Source organism: Protopterus annectens, chromosome 6.part0, assembly GCF_019279795.1.
Source record: "Protopterus annectens isolate FY-2018-M chromosome 6.part0, PAN1.0, whole genome shotgun sequence".
Taxonomy (NCBI): domain Eukaryota; kingdom Metazoa; phylum Chordata; order Ceratodontiformes; family Protopteridae; genus Protopterus; species Protopterus annectens.
Window position 1 is genome coordinate 502,708,038 of NC_056737.1, and position 13,495 is coordinate 502,721,532.

A 13,495-nucleotide genomic window follows, 5' to 3' on the forward strand; every position below is an offset into this window, starting at 1 on the left:
GACTGGGTGGAACATCCGGGATTCCTTTTGTTGGTTTGGGGTGGGTATGAAAGGGGAATAAATAGCCTCTGGATATGACATTTTGTACCCATCTGTCTTTTGCAATTTTGAGCCGGGTGCCTAGGTACAAAGATAAATGTCCCCCGACTGCCTCCAGAGCAGGACAGTCGAGCCTCCTTTCAGGAGCGCTGATAGGGCTTTCCAAGGAACTGATCCCTGTCACCCTGGTTCTGCGGACTCCCTCTGCCATGTGGGCATTGTCTTCCATCATTGCCTCCTCTGCCCCTGGAGAAGGCTTCACCTCATGAGTTAGGAAAGGCTCCTTGGGCTTTGCAGAACCGCATTTTCCCTCCCCATTGACCTTTAGGATAATGTCTAGTAGGGGTGGAAAAACGGACTCCTACGTCAGATAGAGTCTTTCCTTCTTGCTCACATCTGGTGAGGGTCTCTAACTTTTGGTCCAAAAAGGGAAGAACCATCAAATGGGGCATTCACCAAGGACGACTTGAAAGGTTCCGCGAAAGAACATAAGCGCATCCTGCCCTACTCATCCCATCAGCTGCATATGATACGAGGTGCATGGAAGAGCTAACAATAGAATTGAGGGTAGCAAGCTGAGACCTAACCTTGTCCACCACTGTATTGGCTACTGCACCCTGTAGAGTATTTCCTACCACTTTCAGGAGATCTCTTTGAAGCCTTGTGAAGTGGGTTAGATAGTTCAAAGACCGAAGAGCAAAGGTCGTAGAACTGAACATGCACTTGTTGAAACTGTCCATAATCCTAGAATCCCTATTAGGAGGATGGACAGATGTAGAGGTCTCCGACATCTCTTTCTTAGTGGCTGCCGCAACCACCATAGCATCAACAGGAATTGGTTTGAATAAAAAGGTTTTATCATGAGGTGCTGAGATGTATTTGTTGGGCCTCCTAGGAATGGGCTCCATAGTATCTGCTGACTCCCATGCCCTTCGAGATAAAAGGTCCATCAACTCATCGAAGGGCGGAGAAACCCAAGAGGTGGAGGGTCGAGACCCAAAAGCCTTCAGGAGCACCGATTCATCCTCAGTAGGATTAAAGGGCTGCCAGTCACCCCTCTGCTCAAGGATCTCTAGGATATCCACAAAGGAGATATCCTCAGAGGGGGACTTTGGGGACCCTTCAGATTCCTCCAAATCAGTGTCAGATGTGATGGATTCCTGAGGAGAATCTAAATGTCTCCTCTTACATAACCTCTTCCAAGGAACCTCCTCAGTGGGAACTTCTGGGAAGGTCTCAGAAGAGCAGAGTTCCCCCAATGGGTCTTCCTGAGGCTCCGGGTCCCTACGCTCATGGTGGGTCTGCAGTGACGGAGAAGATTCCAGCACTTTCTGGGAGGAGGTGGCCATATCAGAGGTTGTGACTGTCTAGGGGGAACAAAACCTTCCTCATGGCATCAAAGGCAAGGAAGCACCCAGGTCCGAAGACACCAATGACTCCTCCCGCACCAAAACCGCTGGCTCCGAGCCAGAGGTGGGAGCCGAGCTCATCCACGCCGAGGCCCCAAGGGGAAGAGTTGGAACCAATACATCAGTTCGACTCTCCTCCCCAGAGCCAACGGGAGAGTGTTGGCTCCCAGAGTCCACCATCGGAGCAGAAGACATCAGGGTAGTCGGTGCCAACAGGTCCAAAGAGAGTGTCGGAACTGACGGTTCCACAAAAGACTGAATGGCTCCCTCCAGCTCCAGTGTCTCGATTCGAGTCGGAGGAGGAGCAGAAATTACAGGAGATGACTTTGTCAGTTCTGAAACTGCCCGAGTCGAAGCAGACAGAATTTTAGCCAGCACTGGATCCCATAACAGTCTCCGTACCACACGATCCACATCAGAATCTGAAAGTCTGGAAGCTTTAGAGAAAGCTACAGAAGGAGCCGGTAAGCCCAGAATCAGAGATCTTAAGGTGGGAGACACCGGTTCCAAGACTGGGGACTGGCTACTACCAACTACCTGTACTGGTGGCTCAGATGATTGTGGAACCGATACAGGAACCTTCTTGGAAACCTTCAGAACCAAAAGAGCCCTTCGGATCTGAACTTGCAGAAGCAGCAGCAGAAGATGATGGTTTGGGTTTTCCCGGAGCAGTATCCAAGTCTGACTGAAATGCAGACTTAATCAGTTCACATTCAACCAACTTTCTTTTCCTCTCTGCCAAAACCCTGGCACTGAAACCATGACAAATGGAACAAATATCTTGGAGATGAACCTTTCTCAAACAGTAAATACAGGTGGTGTGGCCATCTGTGATAGACATTTTTGGATTGCATTTAGGGCACTTTTTAAACCCTGACTTAGCTTTTTCAGACATGGTAGACCTTGCAGTTAAACCACTGTAAGATAAAGCAATCCCAACAACAATCCAATCAGAACTCCAAGGATCAACACTAAACAACAAAGTCTGCACTCGACTTTTAAAACTTAGCAGCAAAAAAACAAAATTAAGCATAACCGGCTACAGATATAATGACTAAGGAAAGCCTAACTCGGCTGTAGCTGCAAAAAGACAAAATTAAGCCTAATCGGCTACAGTTACAAAAACTAAAGAAAACCTAACTCGGATGTATGGGATAGTGAGAAACCTAAAGAAACCAACAGGGCCTAATTCCAAAATGAGAACACAAAGTTCTTTCTTTTTCTTTAACTACTTAGCACAAAAAAACAAAGAAAGGATAGTCTATCCTGGCTGAATACTTCTGAATTCTAAACAAGAAAGAAAACTAGCAAGAACTCCAAAAAAGAATACACTTATCTCACAAATACAGCCTGAGCTGTAGAAAACACACAATCTGTTGTAGCGGCAAACTACATCTGAGGAAGGTAGAGGTGCATTGTGGGATAGGGTTTCGGCCTCGAACTGTTAAGAGACCTCGAGCTTTGCAAATTGGCCGTCTCAGAGCAGAGGATCGGTTCCGAACGCATCAGTAAGAATGAAGGCGAGCTTGAACAACTTCACATCACAAATTACTGAAAACTCATTTCACTGAACCTCATTTCACTGTAAGCAAGTAAAAGGTATATGCCCTTTTCCCCACTGTAGTGTGATCTTGGAGTTAATATATATAGTCAGGGGGGTGTGGGAGGCGTAGCCCCCCACCCCATTTGTTTTATATTGTATTTTACCTAAAACGTCAAAACAATACATTTTAAACAATAGACATGCATAGTTGCAACACCAATGACTCTCTCCAGAACACAATATGCACTCAACTAAGGGGGGGCTACACCCCCCACCCCCAAAACACCCCTCCAACTACATATATTAACTCCAGGATCACACTACAGTGGGGAAAAGGGCATATACATTTTACTTGCCTTACAGTATTATACACAGTGTCATATATACTAACTGCAGTTCAGTGAAATGAGATTCAGTGAAATTAGTTTTTCAGTAATTTGAGTTTTTAGTGAAGTGGTCGGGGTGAAATGAGATTCAACTAAAAAAAAGTACACCCATTGGAAAAATATCTGAATACAATTGTAGATTCTTTTTTATAAGACCAGTTGCTCCTACTACTATTGGAACTGTCTGGGTATCTTTCTTCTACATTGCTCTCCTTTCTGCCTGCAAATCCTGATATTTTATATGACTTTGTGTCACCCTTTTCACACTGTAGTCACCGGGTGTGGTGATTTCAGTGATCAGTGCTACTTCTGTCTTCTTTTCATGGACCACTATATCTGGTTTTCTTTCGTCTATCTTTTGAACTGTTGGTAATGGGTGATCCCATGTGATGTAGACCATCATTTTCTATGATGCTTTGTGGCTCATGTTTCCAGTATTTTTCACCCACTTCAGTACAATAATGTTTGCACAATTCCTAGTGTAAAAGTCTTGCCACATTAATATGCCTTTCAGTATGCAGTCCTTCTGCCAGAACTATGTCACAACCAGCAACGAGGTGTGCAACTGTTTCCAATTCTGTTTTACAAAACATACATTTGTCTGTGTCTCCCACGTGTTCAATGGACTTTGTAAACCAACGTAGCCAACTATCTTGGGCCTCCAATATTAACCTTTCATCTCTTGGTTTGTATTCGCCTCTCCTTAACCGTTCCTGCGTTCGATCTGGATCAATATGAGGTTCTTCCAGAAGTTTTCTATACTTACAACTATATTTATGCATTTTCCACATTTCTTGCCTTCTCATCTGGTCCTTCACCTTATATTCTTTCTTTTGTTTTTTGGCACATTCAGTTGCAGCCTGACTTTTATCTACTTCTGGTTTGATTTCCATTCCTGCTTGACATCAATATGCTTCTGCTAGACTAAGCAGAGGAGTCATCTTAGATTTATTCTACTCATGTTTCAATACTTTCACTACGTTTGGGTCTTGTGAGGTCAGCAGATATGTGTGCACTACCACGACTGCAGATCTATACATGCAATCAATTTCAAGGAGGCCCATCCCTCCTTCAGAATGGGGAATATATAATCTTGGTATGTGCTGATTTTTTATAAATCATTTGGTGAGCATGAAGCATCCTTCTTGTTTTCCTGTCTAATCTAGCCAAAACATTTTGGGGCCAATCAATCACTCCAAAACTGTAAGTTAGGACAGGAACAGCAAATGGGTTCATAGCTTGAATTTTGTTCCTAGATGTCAACACTGTTTTTAGGATGAATTTAAGCATTCCCTAGCAAGTTTAATTTGCATTTGTTCATGCTTGTTCATGTTCTATTGTTGCTCTTTCATCAATTCCCAAATATTTATACATTGCCTCTTGTTCAAGTTCTTTTATATCACATTCTTGTCCCAAAATGATATGTTTTCTTTGTGCTGCAGTTTTCTTGCTTTAAAGGTTGCTTTTGCACATTTATCAAGGGCAAATGACATTCTTACATCATCTGAAAATTTTTTGACAACTTGCACTTGTGCTTTCAGTTCCTCATCTGATGAGCTATAGTTTTAAATCATCGACAAAGAGAAGATGAGAAGTCTTTACATTTTGTTATCTAGGAGCCAAATTATAGCCATGGCCTAAACTGTTAAGTAGACAGCAGTGACGTCAGGAAGCATACTGACTGTACGCATTTCAGTACAGTGTTTGCGTGGAGGGGGTAGCATAAGGCAGGCACTAGGATCTAGGAGAAAAAGCTAAAGTAGTGTCTTCTTCTTTAAGGACGGTCATGTGTTCGTTGTATGCACGCTAACGCGGATGTAAGAATATCCGTTCGTTTCTGTATGAGTGAGAAAGTGTGTGTGTGTGTGTGTGTGTGTGTGTGTGTTGGTGTGTAAGCTGAACTAGCCATTCTGTTTGAATGAGATATAAAGTGTGCATGCGTGTGCGTGTGTGTGTGTGTGTGTGTGTGTGTGTGTGTGTGTGTGTGTGTGTGTGTGTGTGTGTGTGTGTGTGTGTGTGTACAATTATATGATTTATTATAGAGGTTCTGTTTGTTTCTGGATGAGTGACAGCATGTATGTGTGTGTACATGTATGTATGTAATTTGAACTAGCTGTTCTGTGTGAATGACAAATAAAGTGTGTGTGTATGTTATGTGTGAGAGAGCAGGTGTGTGTGTGTGTGGAATGTAAAGTAGCTGCTTGTTGTATGAAAGATTGTGTCCGTATATGTGAGAAGGTAGGTAGGTGTGTGTGTGTGTGTGTGTGTGTGTGTGTGTGTGTGTGTGTGTGTGTGTGTGTGTGTGTGTGTGTGTATTTGAGACACTGTAGGTGTCTGTCATGTTATAATGTAATGTAAAGGGACTATATTGAAAGAGGGGCACAGTCACATACACTAACTTACTCATTTTGTTATACAGTTTTGCATACGTTTATCTAATTATTTTTGTTGAAGAGCTTTGCTAGTTCATTTTCATCATTTTAGCTCAACTGCCCTGAACTATGTTTCAGTCCCTGAAAGCTAAGGTTGCATCCTTTTAATTTACTCATGTGGGCTTCTTCCAGGTGCTCCAGTTTTAGTACTCCCACCCACCCACCCACCCAAAGCCTTGCATTCTGCAGTTGATTGGCTACTTATAAATATTATTCCTGTGTTTCACTGGTGTCCTCCTTGAACTTTTATTCCTTGGTCTCTCCTGTAAAAGGGCATTTACTCAGTGGAACTAATCCTATTAAGAAAATGAAATAAATTCATAAGATGTAAGAAGGAAGAATTAACAAATGCTTCGCATAAAACAATAGTATTAAGTAAAATAATTAGATTTGATCTTCCTTGTAATCTCATGTTCCACAATGACCATCCAGCCATATCCCCAGCTGGTCCATTGTCCATCTCCAGTCCTGGCATAGAAGACTTCATGAAGGAGAGGTGTGCAGAAATGAAGACAACAGCCACCAACCTGTTAGCTGTCAGGAGTTTCTTATACCCCTAAGAACTGACAGCTGCAGTGCAGTGTCTGATTGTGCAGAGTTGTTTGTATTTGGATACCTTCCTCCACTTAAAATGTGCAGCGGAAATGGGTGCATGTACGTCTGGACCAGACTTGCATCCCCCCCCCCAATCCCACTGCATTCGAGCACAATAGCAGGCCTTCCCCCTATTCAGCACTTCAGTGATGGAACTTTCACAGATTCCAGAATGTGCTGGTCAATGCAACTTCTCACCCCCCCCCACCCCCACCCCTGCTACCCGGCTCCTCCACTGATTCTCTTTGAAATTTCAAGGACTCTAATTGCAGTCCTAAAAAAACAGCACAAATGAAGGTACAGATGTAGATTTTGAGTCCAAGGCTGTGAACCAGTGGAGAATTACTACTTATTGTAAAGTACAGCAGACTTTTCAGTTAGCATATCTAGTAAGTACCAGGTGTGTGGGAGTGCAAACTTGTTGGAAGTGTCTGCAGTCCTGTTAGAAATGGCAGTGTGGCAAAAATGCTTTAATGTCAATACAGTGAGTTCTGACATTTGCTATATTTGTTTGCCAGCTGTAGATTTTATATTTTGTTATGGGACTTACCATTCCAGTTGTATCACATGCCTCTCAACTGTCCATATTTTCACAGAATGTCCAAAATTTTGCCTTGTATTTTTAGTCTGTTCCTGATAAAATTTATAATTTTCTGGCAAATCACCGAGGATTGAAGTCACTAAATAATGGCATATATTTCAGTTTCAGACTTCATATCCTTCAAAAACGCACACTAACACAAATCCTGTTATCCTAGCAACTTTCCAAGTTAATAAGAGCAATATTAAAATGTGTCCCTATTTTTGAGCATTTTCTCCTCATATTATCTTAGGCTTTGTCCAGATTTCTTGCACTAAGAATATAAGAGGAATGGATCTTCTCAAAGGTAGTTCTCCAGCACATGGGTAAGTAATAAAACCCAGGTCATTTAGATTCTGGTCAAAACTTCTTTCCAATACACCATGGGGCTTGTCAGTGGGTAAACCATGTTGCCCTGTTCATTTGCAAAAATTACCTGCAACTTGGACCTGCTTCTCCCTCTGTTCTTGTTTTTCTGTTTCAGTTCAGATTTAAAATAACATCCTGTTTGTTTTCTTAGTTAAAAAATTTAAAAGAAACTTGCAACTTTACAGCTACATTCAGTTTCATGATATATTATCAGAATTTTTAACTTCATAAGTAACCAGCAATGCTAGTAGCATAATATGTTTTTTGTCTGTTAAAACAGAAACACTGATGAATTAGAAAACATGGTTTACTTATTACAGTTTACTTCCTTATCATGAAAGAAAATAGTTACTGTTTTAACTTTTTGCTTCATAAGGGAAATTCACACATTTTGTAGCCGGAACATGATTTACTGTGCTATTATTAGCTCCATTTTTCCCTAAAGTTATAGAAGGTGTCGCATTGTATGTGTAGGGCATATATATATAAGCAAAACTGCAAAGAATTAAAAGGAAAAGGGATGCTTCAGTTAATTTTTTGTACATCCTGATCCTGAGTGAGACTCAGGAAAAAGCAGCTTACGCTGATGTGTCAGCTCTTCCTACTTCTAAATCCAGAATGAAAAAAAAAGATGGCTGCAAACAGAGCCCTCATGAATAATCAATCTGATGGTCTGGCATGCTGTCCTAAGCTGTAAGGTAACTTACTACATTTATTCCTTCCCTTCTAATGCTTCTGATGCCACTGCCCCTAACACAGTGATGTTAGGGAAGGGGAGTGGCCAGAGAAAAAGCTCAGCATATGTCCAGGCAGTGAAAAATCTCCTGACATTAAAAATACAGGAAAATAAATACAGAATGTTGTTGTAGATGCACTGGGCAGTTACAGTGTCAAAGTATTCCTTACGCATCTATTTTTTTAAATTATTGCACACAGTCATTAGTTACAGGATAGTCCAACCTACAGCTCAACAACACATTACTGGTTATTTTGAATTGTACAATGGATGATTGAGGTAGCAAGCGCAAACAACTTGTGTTAAGTTGCTCCTCTTAGATGAAAGCACTGTTTGGTGTTCCAGGCTGAAGTTCTGGCATTCTTGAAAAAGACATTATTGGTCTAGACATTAGCTTATAACCATAGAGTCTTAAGATATACATATCATGAGGCATTTCACATTTTAGCTTTTTCACAAATGTCAATGCTTATCCTCTCATATGACTCATGTAATCCACATAGTTCACGTCCTAAAGGTATAAAAGAACCATTTGAGGTTAACAATGTATTTTTTTTCTGAATTATATGCAACCCCATCATGTTCTTCTTCTGTAAAGTAAATATTTCTTCTTTTGGCAAGAATATCCACATTTACAGAGACTCCATATACAGGGGGCCTACATTTACATCAGTGTGGATAAATGTTTCATCAATGTCCTCCTCAAGTGTGTGTGTGTGTGTGTGTGTGTGTGTGTGTGTGTGTGTGTGTGTGTGTGTGTGTGTGTGTACAATTATATGATTTATTGGAGAGGTTCTGTTTGTTTCTGGATGAGTGAGAGCATGTATGTATGCGTGTGTACATGTATGTATGTAATTTGAACTAGCTGTTCTGTGTGAATGACAAAGTGTGTGTGTTATGTGTGAGAGAGCAGGTGTGTGTGTGTGTGTGTGTGTGTGTGTGTGTGTGTGTGTAATGTAAAGTAGATGCTTGTTGTATGAAAGATTGTGTTCGTATATGTGAGAAGGTAGGTAGGTAGGTAGGTAGGTAGGTGTGTGTGTGTGTGTGTGTGTGTGTGTGTGTGTGTGTGTGTGTGTGTGTGTGTGTGTGTGTGTGTGTGTGTGCATACTGCATGTGTGTTTAACATACCTTTCATCTGTCCAGATTTAGCCTCATAGGTTTGGTCTGTTTCTCATAAAATTTGTGGTTTTCTGGGAAATCACAGAGGACTGAAGTCACTATGTTCTTCAGAAAGTGCATTCTAGCACAAATCCTGTTATTCCAGCAACTTTCATAGTTCAAAAGAGCAATATTTAAAATCTATCCCTAATCATACCTCTCAGCTGTCCAGATTTTCAAAGAATGTCCAGATTTTTGCCCCATATTTTGTTCAATTTCTCCTAAATTTGTTTTTCTTGCAAATTACTGGCTAACTATTGAGGACTGAAGTGAGAAAATAATGGCAGGCATTTGAGTTTCAAACTCCATATGCTTCAGAAAATGCATGCTAATGCAAAACCTGCAATTATATCAACTTTCTAAGCCTGTAAGGGCAATATTTACAAAGTTTCTCTATTTTTGGGCCTTTGTCCCCCATTACTACTGGCTTTGTCCAGATTTCTTGCTTGAAGAGGTTGAGAGACATGATCCATATTTTGAGCTTTTGTATCTCCATTATTTCAGGCTTTGTCCAGATTTCTTGCACAAAGAGAGCAAGAGATATGCGTACTTCTCAACTGTCCAGATTTTTGCAGAATGCCCTGATTTTTGCCTTATATTCTTGGCCTATTTCTCAATATTTGTAGTTTTTTGGCAAATCACTGAGGATTGATATAAATGTCATACATTTCAGTTTGACTTTGTTTTCTTTAGAAAATACATGCTAAGACAAATGTTGTTATTCTAGCAAATTTCTAAGTCTGCAAGAGCAATATTTAAAATTTGTCCCTATTTTAGGCTTTGTCCAAGTTTCTTATGTTGAGAGGTATGAAGGTATGGTGTGTAATGCTCTAGTTAAGGGGGGGGGCAAGTTAGTCAATTAACTTGATCAGGCTTGACCCTGCGACTTGGTTACAGGAGACAGAGCCTGAATTCGCCATGCCAACTACCAGACTACTGAAGGAACTGTGAGCGCCAGTGGAGACAAGAGCCTGATTACCAGACTGCCGATGGAATTGTGAGTTTGAGTTTCAGTACATTTTTCAGGGCATTATGAGTTTCAGTGCATTTTCAAGGGACTGAGTTTTATTTCATTTTCATGGAACTGTGAGTTTCAAGGGAAGATAAATTTACTGCAGCTCATGCTAAGTCTGTTTTCAGTGTGCAACTAACTGTTTTGTTTAAAAAAGGTTTTCACCACAAGTGAATTGGCAGATGTTTTACCAGGTCTGAATGAACGCATAAATATTAAGTGTTTTTTAGAAAGTAGGAAGATAAATGGTTAAAAAAATGTTTTTATTGTTAATTACATTTAATTGACTGTAATTGAGTGCTAATTGATTTCACATTTTAGGTCTAAATAGAGTGCGGCACTGTGTTTTTATCATTCTGATGAAGTGTTTTACGAAAGTGGAGATTAAAACTTTTTATGCTAATTCAGTTTTTGTCTCTTCTGTGGTATAGAGCGAATTTTGGTGGTTAACTGTTTTATCAAATGGCAGTCACTGTTTGTGTTGTAGAATTTGAAAGCAAGGTTAGCAGCATAATTGCCTTTGGTGCAGAAGGCTGTGGGTTTTACTCCCACACCATGTAGATGGAGTACTATTATTGCAGTGCCATTTTAACTGCGGATTATTTGGTGCATTTTAAGGAGGTATAGGGGTTCTACACTCCTGAGTGTGTCCTCCTTTGTATAAGATGCCTAGTAACTTGTTGTTGGATTGTCAGTCATTCCCTATTGCAATATTACCAGCTTACCATTTTTAATGTAACAGACAATTTATTCTTCAAAGGCAGCAGGCACTGAATTTGTAGATGAAACCTTGAAATGTAATGTTGTTTGCTAGTAGCAACCTTTTTTCTTAGTTACAGATCTCTTTAAGGTAGAATTATCTGCATGACTTTTACTTCTGAAAATATTGTGCTTTTTGAGTAATATTGGTGGAATATAATGATAGACGTTTGAGTGGCATTTTATGGTCAAAATTTTCTGAAATGTGTAGCTTTATCATTATTTCATACATTTTGTTTCATTGCTTTCTAGAAAAATGTTCATAACTGCAAATTTAAAATACCATTCTAACAAATTGTGATATATTATACAAAGAATATAATTTATCATGAGGGCGAATCAAAGAACACATACATGTGTGCATGGCCCTAAAAATGTGTGCAAGGAGCCTATGGTTTGAAAACAGCTCAAAGGTACACTTAATCCTCCACTGTCAGATGCATTTTCTTTTAATGTGGGTTTTCATGCCATTTCAATGAATGTGAGTTTCAAGGGCAGATAAGTTTATGCTCATGCTGAGTCTGTTTTCATTGTGAGAATGTATTTAGCAAACGGCTATCGGTGCTTGTGCTATTTTATTTCAATATCTGTAATAATTGTAGAAGTAAATAAGAAAATGGGTTCCCTGCATCTTTATTTAAAATATCTATGATAATTCTTTCCATGCGTTTACGTACAAGACCAGTCAGACTTATGGTCTGTGGTTATCCAAGTCAGTAGAAGGCCAAACCTTGTGCTAAGGATTAACTACTGCAGTCCTCCATTCACTAAGTATGAAGCCAATTACTAGGCTAATGTTGAACAGTGATTTTAGAGTGCTTGATACCTTATGTTTCATGCTATCTAAGAGGTATCCCAGGATATTATCAGGGCCTATTGAGGTAGTATTCTTTGATATGGAGAGTGCACTGAAGACTTGTTTGCTAGTGATAGCCAGAGGATTTATGGTCAAGGGTGTCTTCTGAAAGGTATTGAGGGGAAGAAGGGGTGAAACTGGAATTAGATTTATCAGCCAGCAGGTTTGCTATATCCTCTGATTCCTTTTAAGTGGTTCCATTTACAATTTGTACAGCACGCTGTCATGTTACCTTTGAGGTTGTGAACAAAGCTGATGAAGACCTTGTCATTATCTTTTATCTTTGAGGATATTTCTGCCACAAATCTGGCTTTGGTGGGCTTGATAAGATTTCTGAGTTGCTTATTTAGTTTGAGGGGTTTCATACCCTTCTGGGTATTGTAGTTCCTAGTATTGGCCATGGTATTTCTTCCTTGAATTTCTTTTCTTTTCAATAATTTTGTTCAGACTATCACTGGATCATAAGACTAGAAAAAGCTCCAAACAAGTGCCTAGAGCATGTGAAAGTAAACAGTCCCACCAGTTCTGGTGCCTAGGGTAATTTTCTTGCTTTAACCAATTTCCTTTCAGCAAAGGCTTGAGATTTGCAGAATGTAAGCAGGGTAGTAAGGATGTAAATTTCAGCTGCTTTACTTTTTGCTTGATTGACTCCCCATGGGTACACATTTTCATTAATTGTCAGTGGCAGTATGACTTAGTCCAGCTAAAATGTATTTGCTGTTGGGAATGTAAGGTTTACCATTTCAAAAGGCTTAGTGTGACTGTAGGCCATAGGAGTGATCATGCATTGCCAGGTGACCCATGCATTGCCAGGTGACTCATGCTGGTGAAAGGGAGGTAGTTGTGGCTCATAGCTTGGATGTTATCGAGGGAGAGCACTATATGTTGTACCTACAGACCACAACACTGAGGAGCATGTGATGCCTAGACCCTGACAGTCCTTTAGTCAGCAGCATCACTGGAGGTGTAATGAGCCACTACAGGGGTTAGGGGCTGCAAGGGGAAGAAGAGTAATCTGGGGGGGGGGGTAAACTGATCTGTCCTAGTGTAAATGGAAAGGTATTTTGTTTTTTGACTTACAGAAGATGCACCTTTGGAATGAAAATGTTCATGCATTGTGTAATTACTACCCTGGCATATACTTCCAAGTGATTTGTTCAGAGATCAACAATATAAAGGGGGCGTGGCTTGGTCAGCAGTGTTAATGTGGGTGTGGCTTATTGAGGGGGCAGCAGTCTGGGAATTGAGAGTACAAATTTGAAAATCCTGGCTACACCCCTGGTAGACAGCTTAATGGATTAAGGGAAAGACAGAATAGCAGCGGTGAGAGTCACCCTGGAATATTCCCTTTGAACTTTTATCTCTGGGATAACAATTTGTCCTTTATCGTGGCTTAATTACAAAGTGGTCTGCCACTGTTTCATGGTCACTGTAATGCAGTCAGTCAAGTACATTTTTAAACACTCTTATCCATGAATGTGGAATACTATCAAATGCTTTTTTGTAGTCAATCCATGCCATACTTAGATTCTTCCCCTTTTTACAGTTCTCCACTATGACTTTATCAACAAATGATCCTTTGTTTCATATGACTTTCTTTTATTGCTCTTTTGTTCTACTGC